This window comes from Balaenoptera ricei, chromosome 5 (assembly GCF_028023285.1).
Source record: "Balaenoptera ricei isolate mBalRic1 chromosome 5, mBalRic1.hap2, whole genome shotgun sequence".
Classification (NCBI taxonomy): domain Eukaryota; kingdom Metazoa; phylum Chordata; class Mammalia; order Artiodactyla; family Balaenopteridae; genus Balaenoptera; species Balaenoptera ricei.
In genome coordinates, this window is record NC_082643.1 from 133,137,476 (window position 1) to 133,150,551 (window position 13,076).

General features: G+C 36.2%; 1 pseudogene; it reads right to left on the reverse strand.

Annotated features, from left to right (window-relative positions):
- Positions 1–230: 230 nt before the first annotated feature.
- Positions 231–13,076, reverse strand: part of LOC132366290 (large ribosomal subunit protein bL9m-like) — a 35,460-nt pseudogene continuing 22,614 nt past the window's right edge.

The window sequence follows — 13,076 nt, forward strand, 5'->3', positions numbered from 1 at the left end:
CTGGTATTTCTGGAGTAGGACTGCCCCAACAAGGCCAGATGTGATAACTGTTGAAGATGAAGATGGCAAATATGGACAATTCAATAGGTACATACAGTCTAGTCTGCTGTCTTCCGATGGTCTCTAAAATTCCGTATTTGGTCAGAGCTGGGAGTGATACCGTGGTGCTGGTCCATCTTTGCTCCACTGCTCCTCTAATTCTGCTTTGCTGTTTTGAAGGGAGAATAGGTTCAGATAGTCTGCGAGCTGGTGGGGGCCATTCCCTTGGCAGCTTACTGGGCTAAACAGAACTTACATCTTTTGGTCTTGGGCCTCTCAAAGTTCACCACAGACACAGGTACCCTCACAGTGCCAAGCCCATTTACAGTGTGAAATAGAATTCATATTTTACGGCAACACAAGAAAATTATAAACATAAAATTTCTTCTCTGCCCTTTGGCCTCCCTTCACCCTCCACTGTGCATCGTGTATCTGTATTATGAATTGACCGAACCTCCCCCATGGTCAGGAATACCTGCTCAACCAAAGAGAGCAACATTCTTCTAGCACCAACAAGACAACTCCTTAAAAGATAACATTCCTTCTTGATCTTATAAAGGGTCACATGACCCACCAGGATGCCACTTAGATCTGCATTATGTAAACTGTGAATACATCATTTGATGTTCAGCCCTCTGTCTCAAAAAACTTATATAACTGTGCCTTGATTTCTAACTGACAGAATAGTTAGTTCTCAGAACGTTCTGAGATGCTCTTCCCAGGTTATAATCCTCAAATTTGGCTTGAATGAAATTGTCCAATTCTTTCTTAGATCAACTGATTGACATTTTGTCCACAACCGTCACCTCACACCAGCATTCGCCCCTCTGTGCGATGGGCTCTTCTGGTAACTTTAACGCATGTGGGGTGACCACAACACCAAGATTTCTGAGGAAGTGGCCAGCAACTATTTCAGGGTTTAGCTCCCATTTGACACTGTTCATTCCCTCGTCCAGGTGACATCGTTTCAGAAATTTCACTGTCGCCTCACCTGCCTTGGTCTGGATCTTCTCTGGTCTTCCTTCTCGTCTCAGCAAGTTCTCCTCTTGAAGCGGCTTCTCGTTTTCAGGAGATGCATATACAGCTGGTCCTTGAGGAAGTAGTCAATTATGGCCCACAGGTTCTTTTCACTGAGACCAGGTCACCTCCAGACTCCAGGTTCCTCCACTGGCTGCGTGAGGATGAGCTGCACGTTGTCTCTGGGCTGGTGTTCCGCGTCCTCCACCAGCTTGCGGACGTGGTGTTGCCGGTGCAGGCGCGGGCTTCCGGCCCTCTGGGGCTAGCAGCACTTTCCACCAGAGCAACCCGATGACCGTGCCCCCATTGTGAGAGAGGCTGAGATCAAGCTCCAAGCCGGGGACGCCCCCTTCAAGTTGCGCCCGCAGGCTCTCCGGAACTCCAGGTCGCAGCAGCTTCTTATCGCCCAGAGCTCCGCCCGCAGCAGAGCTCCGCCCCCCCAAGGCCGCGCATGCGCAGCCACCATGTTCTTCTCCACGGGAAGGGAGACCGTGCAGAGGAGTTTGATACAGTCCCTGAACTGCAACTGAGGCAGAAGGGCATCAGAATCTTCAGCTAGGAAGGTAAGGATGAGGTCACCATCCCCAGATTAGAGTAAATTGCAATAGATCATAAGGAGAAATTGTGAAAGATAGCCAGAGGTAATCTAAAATTCCTAGGAATTTACTTGCCGTTTAACTTTGCTCAGAAGTGTTTCATCTATAGTTGCCTTTTTTATTTTTTAACATCTTTATTGGAGTATAATTGCTTTACAATGATGTGTTAGTTTCTGCTTTATAACAAAATGAATCAGCTATACGTATACATATATCCCCATATCCCCTCCTTCTTGCGTCTCCCTCCCACCCTCCCTATCCCAGCCCTCTAGGTGGTCACAAAGCACCGAGCTGATCTCCCTGTGCTATGCTGCTGCTTCCCACTAGCTATCTATTTTACATGTGGTAGTGTATATATGTCCATGCCACTCTCTCACTTCATCCCAGCTTACCCTTCCCTCTCCCCGTGTCCTCAAGTCCATTCTCTAGGTCTACATCTTTATTCCTGTCCTGCCCCTAGGTTCTTCATATAGTTGCTTAGTTTATACCCGTTGACTGAAAAAAAAAAGCACAACCTAAAAGTTGAGAGTTATGTTTTAGTCGACGGACATTCTTAGGACTTCAGGCCTTGGAGATACTATCTTAACTCTGAGAGACTGCTCCAAACAGGAAAGGAGGAGGCCAGGATATAGAGGAGTATTTGCAACAGAATCAGGTAGTCAGAACATCAAAAGATTACTATTAATAAAAGAAAACCAGATATCTCAAGGAAGTTAGCACTTTTCTAGGTATGGGAAGATGCAGGAGTCTGGGCTCACTGAAATCATTCTTTTGATGTGCACCTCAGCTATCTGGGACCAGTATCCTGTGTTTTCTCATCCTGAGTTTCCTCAGGCTGCACCATCAGGGGTGACTGTAGTCTGATGCCTGCTAGACGGTGGGCATTCCTTGTTTCCTTCCTGAGTTCCCTCAGGGTTCACTATCAGGGCATCTGCAATGTGATGGCTGATGGTTCTGACATCCTTTGTTTACTGATATGACTGGCAATAATTTAGTTCTCATACCTCATACATATTTGAGGAATTCTCAATAACTGTGATACTAACATTTATTGAACATTGATTATCTCCCAATCACTGTATTAAACAATTTCCATTATATTTCATTCTCACAACACACATTATTGGTCAAATTACCATTACAGAGAAAAAAATTCCCTCCAGCTATGTTAAGCAGAAAGGAATTTATTACAGATTATTAAATCTCTCACACAATCCTGGACAGGGTTAAGAAAAGAGAGATCTCTGATTGAGATTTTAGGAACCCTTTTCAAAGCTATGCGGCAGGACCAAGTTTCTAAGGGAACTATTGTCTTGTCTATGTACAGTAGGTATATCAACACTACACTGCCGTAGTCAGGAAACAGCCATGATGAAGAAGCCACTGTTACTTTGGATAGGAAAAACTTTAGTAAGCAAAAAGCGCTCTAAACTATTGACTTCTATATCAACAAGCAAACACATCTTTTTGTGTTTACAAGATACCTGTTAGCATAAGGCCACTAAAGAAGAACCTCTCCTCTGTATAGAGAGGGATAGTGTGCTCATTACCTATTATTTCCTAAAAGCTGGGAATATATGTTTCTTGAGCATATTCTCTGGTTTGAGTTTTGCCGTGAGCTCCATAGTAGACAAACCATCCTTTGAGTTTGAAATCAAGTCTAAAATGGAGCAAAATATGAGAAGCATAATGAAGTTTATTATTAAATTATATAGGTAACGAATGCTGACTTCATTTTCCCATCGAAGCAAGTTAAGCATCAGTGGTAATTGATCTACATACTTAAAATCTAAAAGAAACCTCTAATAATGATAAATTTGTTGATTCCTTTAATAGTTAACTGTGGTTGTTCAGAGACTTTTTTTTTTTGAGAATGTAGTTCTCTTTCATGTGTTTGTGTATTACAAATAATTTAAACCATCAACGTTATTTCGCTCATACACATGAAACAGTACAACTTGATATCTTTTATTATTTACTATAAAAATATCCTGGGGCATCTAATGAGTTGTAGACCAAATTATGTGTTCAACAAGAGAGCCTGCTAAAATTCTCTTATGCAAATCTGCTCCTCATATTATATTTGTCATTTCATATTCACCAAATTTCTTTAAGTTTTCAGACATTGTATCAGACTACACATCCTTGGCAAACAACATGATGGGATATATATTACAAGGCCACCTTAAGTGACATCACTTCTAATATGTACAAGGATTTGAAAGAGAAACAGAGCTGCCACACTGATTAATAACTTGATGAATTTTCAAATTAATATTCTTTATTTAGTGGACATTGTTAGAGATTTACTAAAGATGTTTAGGTGGGGAAACAGAGCAGAATGTTTAGTATTACATAGTGTGACTGATTTCTTTTGAAAACCTCCACTAAATACATCTCTTTTATAAATCTCTCTACTCTGTCTTCTAGCCTCTGTGTCTCTGTTCACTCCTTTCCTTCAAAGCTCAGTGTTTTCTGTGTGAGTATCCCTTTCCTAGATCTTTACAATGAGGGTGCAGATTTAATTTGTGATCTTCTGTGTTCTATTGTAATTAACTCTCTGTAGTAGGTTTCAGTATGGCAGGGGTCTTCTTTTATAGCAACATTATTTTGCTTGTTAAAATTGTAAGAAAGTTCCAAGGGTTTAAGATTGGTACTTAAAAATAATGAGTTGTATAATACACAGCTTTAAAAATCTATCCATTTATGTTGCATAAGGAAAAACTGAAACAAGTAGAGTCAACTGGATACACTCCTGCCTCACATCACACACAAAAGTCAATTGTAGATTGCATAATTTAGAAGAAAATATCATGCAGTATCTTTGTGACTTTGGAGTAGATAGGATTTCTTAGACATAACTAATGGTAAGTGGAAATAGTAATTTGTGCTGCATTAAAAATAATAACTTCTGCCTTCACAAGACACTATACATAGGGTGAAAAAGCAACCTATAGAAGGAAGATGATTTCACAGTACATGGATCCAAATAAAGGATTTTTATCCAAAATAAATAAAGAACTCTTACAAACTAATAGTAAAAAGACATAAATCCAGTGGAAATACGGGCAAAAGGTTTCAGCAGACACTTAATAGAAGAAGAAATCCAGATAACCAATCAGTAAGCATATGAAAAAGTGCCAAGTACATTGGTCATCAGACATTTATAGAGTAACGAAAGAGGCCAAGTAATATATTGTGTTAGAGTTCAGGTTCATGGTTATCTTTTGTTCTGTAATACCTGAAAGGGGACCAGGAGGGATTCTGGAGTGCTAGGGTAATTCCATTTCTTGATCTGGGTGCTGGTTATTCAGGTGTGCTTAATTTGTCAGCAACTCTATGATTATGACAGGTGCAATTTTCTATATGCTGTTTAAATTATAGCCAAAAGTTAAAGAAACTGGAAAGAACAAATTATTCAATAGACACACTCAAATAAGAAGGCTCTTCTCAGAATGTTGGAGAATTTTGTTGTGGGGATAAACTGCATCTGATGCCCAAATAGGTAGTAGTCAAGAGAAGTCAGAAATGGCCATGACGGAGCCAAATCATTTGTGCACAAAAAAAGAGCATAGAATGTGGAGGTACAAAATCAGCTGTTACCATGTTACTCTAAATTAGAAATACCCCCCATTAAATAGAGGGATATTTTCTCTCATATTAAAAGGATGATGCATGCCACTGCTCCCAGCTCAGCAACATTCACCATTAGTTGTCATTTTTTATTTTTTAAATGACTGAAAATGTAAAGAATAAGCGGATTGTTCCTGATGGAGCTATATGACTGACAAGTTGTCTCCTATTTATTTTGCACTAGGTAGTCATATTCAGCTCTGCTGTTGATTTAAGTTTGTGTTGTAGGCATTGATATAATATACTCCAGAAGCTGTGTGTGCCAGAAACAGTACATTTTCTGATCTCCTAAATTAAATTGCATTTGGCTGTACTATCACATTTACCAGAGTGGATAGATGGCCAACTAATGTGGACCCTTCCTCTTTTCCTGCTGCTCTTCTTTTGACAAAAGCAGTAAATTGTTTATGTATACTCAGATCAGTAGAAAAACATTTATACTTAACAGAAACTTTTCTGTTGCTCTAAGAATAAATACATCTTAATTACTAAATCCAGCATGCACTTTGATTTTGTTTTCTATCTTGATATTTTGGTGGCATTTAAAATATTTTCTCACCAGATGCTAATGCATTCTTTTAAGTGTATTATGAAGATTTTTTCTTTTCTGATTTTCTTAGGTCTTTATAACTTCTACATCTCATGTTTTTTTAATCCTGTTTTATTCAGTATTGGGTTTTCCCGAAGTTCCCTCCTAGATCTTCTTTTTATCTTCCTCTACATTTTCTGTCTGAAAGGTATCTATCCACCTTCATATTTTTAACTAATAACTATATTTTTGTATCTTCAATTTTTGCATCTTCTTCTGACACTTTATCTTAGCTCCTAATCCAGGATTAACTATTGCCTGGTAATCATTATTACCTATGGTACCTTACTGTTCTGTAGGCACTTTAATCAAGATGAATAAAATCAAGTTTACTGTTATACCAAAAGTTTTCCTTGTTCTGAAATACCTGTATAAAATTAACTTTTTCTTGTAATTTATGACTAAAATAGATTCTAGACCCAAATCTCTTTAATATGTCTATCCTCTTCCATCCCAATCAATTTAACCTGATTGAAGTTTCCTTCACTTTTTTGCATAACTCACTGCAATAATTTTTTTTTTTACTGGTTACCAAACTCATCTCTTTCCCTTCTAATATACCAGGCCTGAAACTTATCTTTCAGAAGTACATAACCATCACATTATTTGCTTTATTAATTTAATCAGAGGTTCCGCATGTTATAACAGGTGAAGTATAAACTCCTTCCAATGTGAAAGCATTCCTTTCAGCCTCATCTTATACTACCTCCCACCGGATACTGTGCTCTACTCAGGGAGAATTGTTTGCCATCTCTTCATGTCTCCTTGTCTTATCCCATATTCAGATGGAATACTTTTCCTCCATACACACTTTGAAAATTTCTCCTCTGTCTCCTGTATTCAGGCAGTGATCACTTGCTCTGTGTTCTCCCTGATAGATTTAAATGTACAAAAGGTGCAAGGTGTACAAAAGGACAAACTCCCTTTCCTCATGGAGATGACATTCCACCCAGAATTGGAGCCAGACAATAAACAAGTGAACGAATAAATAAATAAGAAAATCACATGTTAATATACATGCTTGGAAATAAACAAAAAAGGTTTAGGCACTCTAACATAACTGGTTGCAGAAGGAATTTTAAAGAATAAATCTTATGTTTGAGCATAGAAATTTAGCTGGGGCTTTGTACCAGTTAGTAATGACATTTAAATATAGTTTTTTTTTCTTATTCAAGAATTCTAGAAGTAGGCTGTTGCTACCATGACTTAGTTATCCTTAGCTTCTTAGCTTTCTCTTTTAAGCTTGTTGCCTCATGGTCACCTGATGCATCTCCATTCATCCCACCTCTGTACAAAGCAGAAAGAGGTGAGGAATAGTTACATCTGTTCTTTATTTTTTGGGAAACAATGTGTTTCCCAGAAAAGTGTACAACAAATTTTTGCTTACATTATATTGCCAACAACTGGGAAATATGTATGCACTAATAGTAAAGGAGTTTAAGAAACTGTAGACTATTGTTGTTATATTTAGCTTGAAATAAACATGATCTCTTCCTCTATACAAAATATTAAGCAAAAAGATAGGAAATAGGCATGCTGAGTAGGCAATTATTAGTGCCACAGACCTTAAGGTTGAGAAATAGTTGGTCATGTCAAGCATCCCAGGCACAGGGAAACTCCAGTGGGAAAGCCTTTTGTGTATTTGTATCTGAGGAATAAAGGTAGGTTACTGTGCCTGATAGGAGTGAGAAAGATGGGGTATGGTAGATGATGGATTCAGAGATACAAAGTCTAAGATTATAACATCTATCTCCTGCATGGGATCCTCAGTTACTCAAGTTGAGGACCTACTTTTTATGCATTTCTTTATTCTAAGCACCTTGCAGAGTTCTAGACTAATAGTAAGCTTTTTTTTTCCATGAGTAAATTTAGGGTAAAGTTTATATAAATATATTGAAAAGCTCTGTGATTTCCTTTTTTATAAATAGCATAAACTGTATTCATAGGAACATATGGTAATAGGTCAAAATCTTATGACTGGTAGTCTTCATTTTTAGCATAGATTTCTCTAAGGTTAATCATATTATTTGAAAACACAAAGGCCTATTTTAATTGTCAACTGCCTCAATTTCATAATTCCTCCTTACATATGTTGTTTTGTTTTGTTTTTGCAAAAGAAGTCATAAGAAAAATATATTGGTATGTTGGTCTCAATTATCAAAATAATTTCATAAATTCTGTTTATTTTTAACTGTGGAGCTGTGATCATATTTGATATTTCACAGCTGTGAAAAATTCACAAATAACTTTGTTTAGTAGTATTTGATTAAGAAATTATAGATTCTGATTTTTTAAATTGGGCACTGAGATTTGAGTAAATGGTCTATTTAACCAAATGTTACATTGAGTATATGATATATTAGCCCTATTTTAGGTGGTGTGCAGTTTTTGTCATATGACCTGAAAACAAATGATTGACTCTATAATTTTCTAAAGCGATATGCTAAATTGAAACTAGTGTTACACCTCACATCAAGTAAGGCATATTTTTTCTTTGTAATTGTTCTTTTGAATTCTTTTTAAATACAAAGCACAAGGCCCAGTGAGGAAAATATTAGCAGTAATTTTTCTTATAGTCATAATGAAAAGCTATTTGTGGAAAAGTTGATAATATGCTACAGTTGATTTATATTCAGTTACATACTATGTGTTATTCAGAAAGTTTTTTGTGATTTATTTATCTTTACAAGATCTACGAAACCACTCAATGGTTTCTATTTTCTGTTTCACTTCTTTAAGACCAAAATATTTAAAAAAAAGAAAAAAGAAAAAAAAATATGTATGGTTTTGGGTTTAATTTTTTTCCATCTAACACTAATGAAAAATGGTAATTTTTTGTGTAATTAATAAATGTTTATAAAGCACAGAGTTATTTCTGAGGTTCCCATGTACCTTATACTGAATTATTTTGAAAGTTTAATTTTTGTTTGTTGTGTTTCCTATCTGGTCTTCTTACATTATCATTCTATGATCTATTTCCAAAATAATGCTGGGAAATGGAGTGTTGATTTCTTCCTTACTAAAATATATTTTCATTATTTTTGAAGTAATGAAAACATTTCTATTTTTGTTTCATTAGCTGGCAGCACCTTTTTCTATTATTTTATTTTTAGCTGGCTAAGTTTAAATTTGACTCTGTGCCTCTTAAAATTCAAAGTGAAATAATCAGAACATTTTACTTCCATTTGCCATCAGCTGAAAGATTAGTTATTTCAACTAGAGGACAATGTAATCAATAATGGCTAAATTTATGCCTAAGATGACCATCCTTGAAGATACCCTTTTCCTCCTTGGAAGCATAGTAAAGTCCATCATAAATCTGGCCAGGAAAAAGACCCTCAATTCCTTTTAACTATCTGTCACTCTCCTAAATTCCATTTTTATGGAAGGGAGGTAAAATAATAAATCACAAACCATTAGTCATGAAAGGTCAATCATATTCCTAAAATATTCTATTCTACCACTTAAGGTCTAGATAGTTTTTATACACAGCCAAGCAGACTATTTTTTGCCATTTTCATACTAATGGGATCACAAAAAGAATTGCCTAATAAAGCTTGGAATTACCAGGATAATTTAGATTTATGTTATTTTCCTGGATTAAAAAAGTAATTCAACAGGCTTATACTTCCTTTTGTTACTCAGCTATAGTTTCAATCTTCATATGCTCCCAGAGTATATAAGTCAAAGTACCTAATAAATATTAAATAATTATTCTAATGCTTACTTCCAGGTTCAGAAGCAATGGAAGATAAAAAGCAAGATTTTACTGTGCTTACCATACTCATTCTAGAAGCACAAAACTGCACCAACAATTGAAATTTAGAGGAGATACAACAGTAACATAGTATTACTCTCTTATAACTAGAAGCAAAACCTGTTTAGTCTCCATAAAAAGATATAGTCAGGTAGTCTGCAAACAAAATCATGCATATTTATTTTTCTGACTATGAAACCTCCAGAATACTTCAGTAAGGCATTATTTTCCTCAATTAGACATTGCCATTCCCTTCAGTACCATAATGTGTATCTTTATAACTTCTCCCTACCCCTTCCCATTTCAAATAAATTCAAATATGTATTTCTGTTCATTAGTCACAGACTTGTTCTATTCTTCCAAATTAGAATACAGCATTTCCCAGTGAAATATTATTCTGGTCTTAACTTCTTAACTCCCAGTGGTGTGTTCCAGAGGAGACATTCCATGTAAGAGTCCTTCATATAAGTAAGGATGGCTTGGAGAACTATATTAAATCATCTTTTCTGTGGACTGAAGATCTCTAATTTCTCTACTCTTCTGTTGCTGTGTCAAATTTTCAATTATTTTGACTATCGTTAAAACCTTCCCCAAAGAGTTTCTCTTGAATTACATTGTTCAAAAATCTGCATGCTCTCCTAGCAAAATCCTGACCATTGCTCACAATGGCAGAAGAATTGCTGGATTCTTCTCCTTCATCTTGCATCACTATATCAAAATGTATTTAAATGTTATGCTTTTTAACTTACAGTTGTGTCATCTGGCATTATTGATCCTCCTCTCCTCAAAATACTCTCCTCTCTTGGCTTTCATGACACTGCATCCGGTTACTTCCATATGTGTATCTCTGTCTATGACCACTCAGTTTCTTATATATACTCTTTCTCTTCTATCTGTATACTTTCTTTTCTTGGGTTCTGCCTCTGCTGTTAGTCTCTCTTTACTCTTGCTGGCTTTTCATAGCTACATTCATATCTTAAACTGTCATTGATATAACTATGCTCTATGCGTTAAATTTCAACCTTTCTCCAGATCCGCCCATCCTACTAGACATCCCCATGTGGATGTCCCAATCTCTCTTCCATTTTTCCCTCAGCACGTCCAGGTGAATGGTGTTATCTGTCCCCAAATGTCAAAGTCTGAAATTTGGAAGCCCCTCTTTATTCAAAGTGTCACTGCCTTAGATCAGGGAGTTCACTTAGATTATTCAAATGGCTTCTTTATCCTTTTCTCTGTCTTTGATTTCTTACCCTCTTCTCTTATCCTTGCTGCTGACCTTTTCAGTGTATCTTTAAGTATTGCCACAGTTTTTTCTATAATATGCCAATTAGATAGCACACTGTTTCTTTTGCCTGGACTATCCTTTTTCAGTCTCTGTTACTACTTTCATGTAAAATATAACAAACCAGGAAGTCTCTAGAACATCCTACCTCATGTTTCCATTAAACTTTGTATGATTGCGACTTTATTGAATGTAAAGCGCTGGTTGTGATTTCTATAGTATGGCTAGACTCCAGCACAGGCAGCGGGATTATCCTCCCATGGAATCCCTTGAATGCCTAGTAAAGTGCATGCAGCAGGGTAAAGATGCAATAAGTGTTTTTCAAAAATCAATGAATAGATGAATGAACACAAAAAGAATACATATGTTCTTCATAGGCAGAGCCTATCATGATAAATAGCTATCAAAGACGTATCAGGTATAGTATTAGGAACTTAAATTTCCTTAGTCATTCCAGAGATTTTCATATTGTAGGTAAGAATTAGTGCTATTTCAATTTATACGAAATATTTCAATTTAAGAATCTATTTAAGGAGTTTTCTTTTCAGTATGTGAAATGTTCAGATTTCCTATTTATGTCATCATTCTTCCCCATGTGGAATAAGCTTGGGAGATACTGAATAAATGATGAACTAATTAGAAGACTACAGGAAGAGTAAAAAGTAAGAGTAAGGGCAGTAGATTCTTCATTCATTTATTTTACTCAGCAAATATTCATTGAGTATATACAACGGGTCGGGCACTGTTAGGTTGTAGATGCACAGCAGAGATAATACATCCCTCCAAGTTTCCCTACAGCTACAGATTTGTCTATCAAGCTTCCTACTCAGAATTTTCACTCAGATGTTTAATATGCAGCTCAAATTTATATGTCCAAAACCAAGGTCTTGAAAATTTTTCCCAACCCCTATTGCTATCTTAGTCTTTCTCATCTCAGTTAATGAAACCATTGTCCACACAGTTTCCCAGGTTAAATACCTGCAAGTCATTCCTTATTAATTTTTCTTCATATCTCAAATCCAATACCACAGTCAATCTATCAGCTCTATATTCAAAGTATATTCTTTTGGTTGACTTCTTCGCCACCCTAATTCACTCCTAGACTTCTACAGTAGTCTACTAACTTTTCTCCTACTTCCATTGTTGTTCACTAAATGTAGCCCTCATACAGCCACTAGACTAGCCTTCTAGAAATTTAATTAGAACCATATCACTACCTTCCAAACCTCCTTTTTTCTAGCCCCACTTAAAACTTCCATTGGTTTCTCCTTGCATCCAAATTAAAATCAGTTTGTTAAATAGTATAAAGGGTCCATATAATATAGCCTTTGTTTACCTCCTATCTGACTGCATTTTCTAACACTCTCCTTTCATTCACAGAGCACCAACTACAGTGGCTTTTAAAACCTCAAGCTTTCCCTTGCTGCCCCCTCTGCTCTTTCCATGAGTCCTTCCATGACTGACTTCTTTTCGTCAATCAAGTCTTAGTTAAAAATTCACCTCTGGGAAGCCTTTCTTTACTTCAGTAAAATTCCAACATACTATTCACAAGTTCCTTTCTAGATCATTTCTTTAAAAATTTTTGTTCATAACACATCACAGTCAAAACCCATCTTATTTATTTTGTTTACCTGCTTGGTCTCTGTATCCAACCAACAGTATAGATAAGCACTATGTGAGCAGAAATTCTCAGTCTTATTCATGCTGTTTTTAGTGTGCAGAACACTCTCTTGTGAAATTTAGATTTTGGAAAATGTTTCCTTAAATCCTAGAGAAGACACTTTGATGTTCATGCTCTAAAATATGTATTATCCTTTTGATATTCTTGATTTCCAGATCTGGAGTGCCTCTCCTATTGAAAGTGCTCAGCTCATGCTGACAACAATTTTGCTTGAAAACCACTGCTACATGCAAACAAATACACAAATATAAATGATGTAGCTAACCAAATGCAACTCTATATAGACAACTGAACTAATTTTACGGAGTGGCAAAATTGTTGTTTCTTTTGAAGAGTGAATATAAACTCTGTCATTTGATTCAATATTTGATTTATAGCACTCTTCAAATGTATTTTATGTAAATATTTAAAATTTCAGAATAATTAATGGCAGTAGTGAGGAACGAATTTCTATTTGAGAGTTTATAAGATCACTTCCAAGT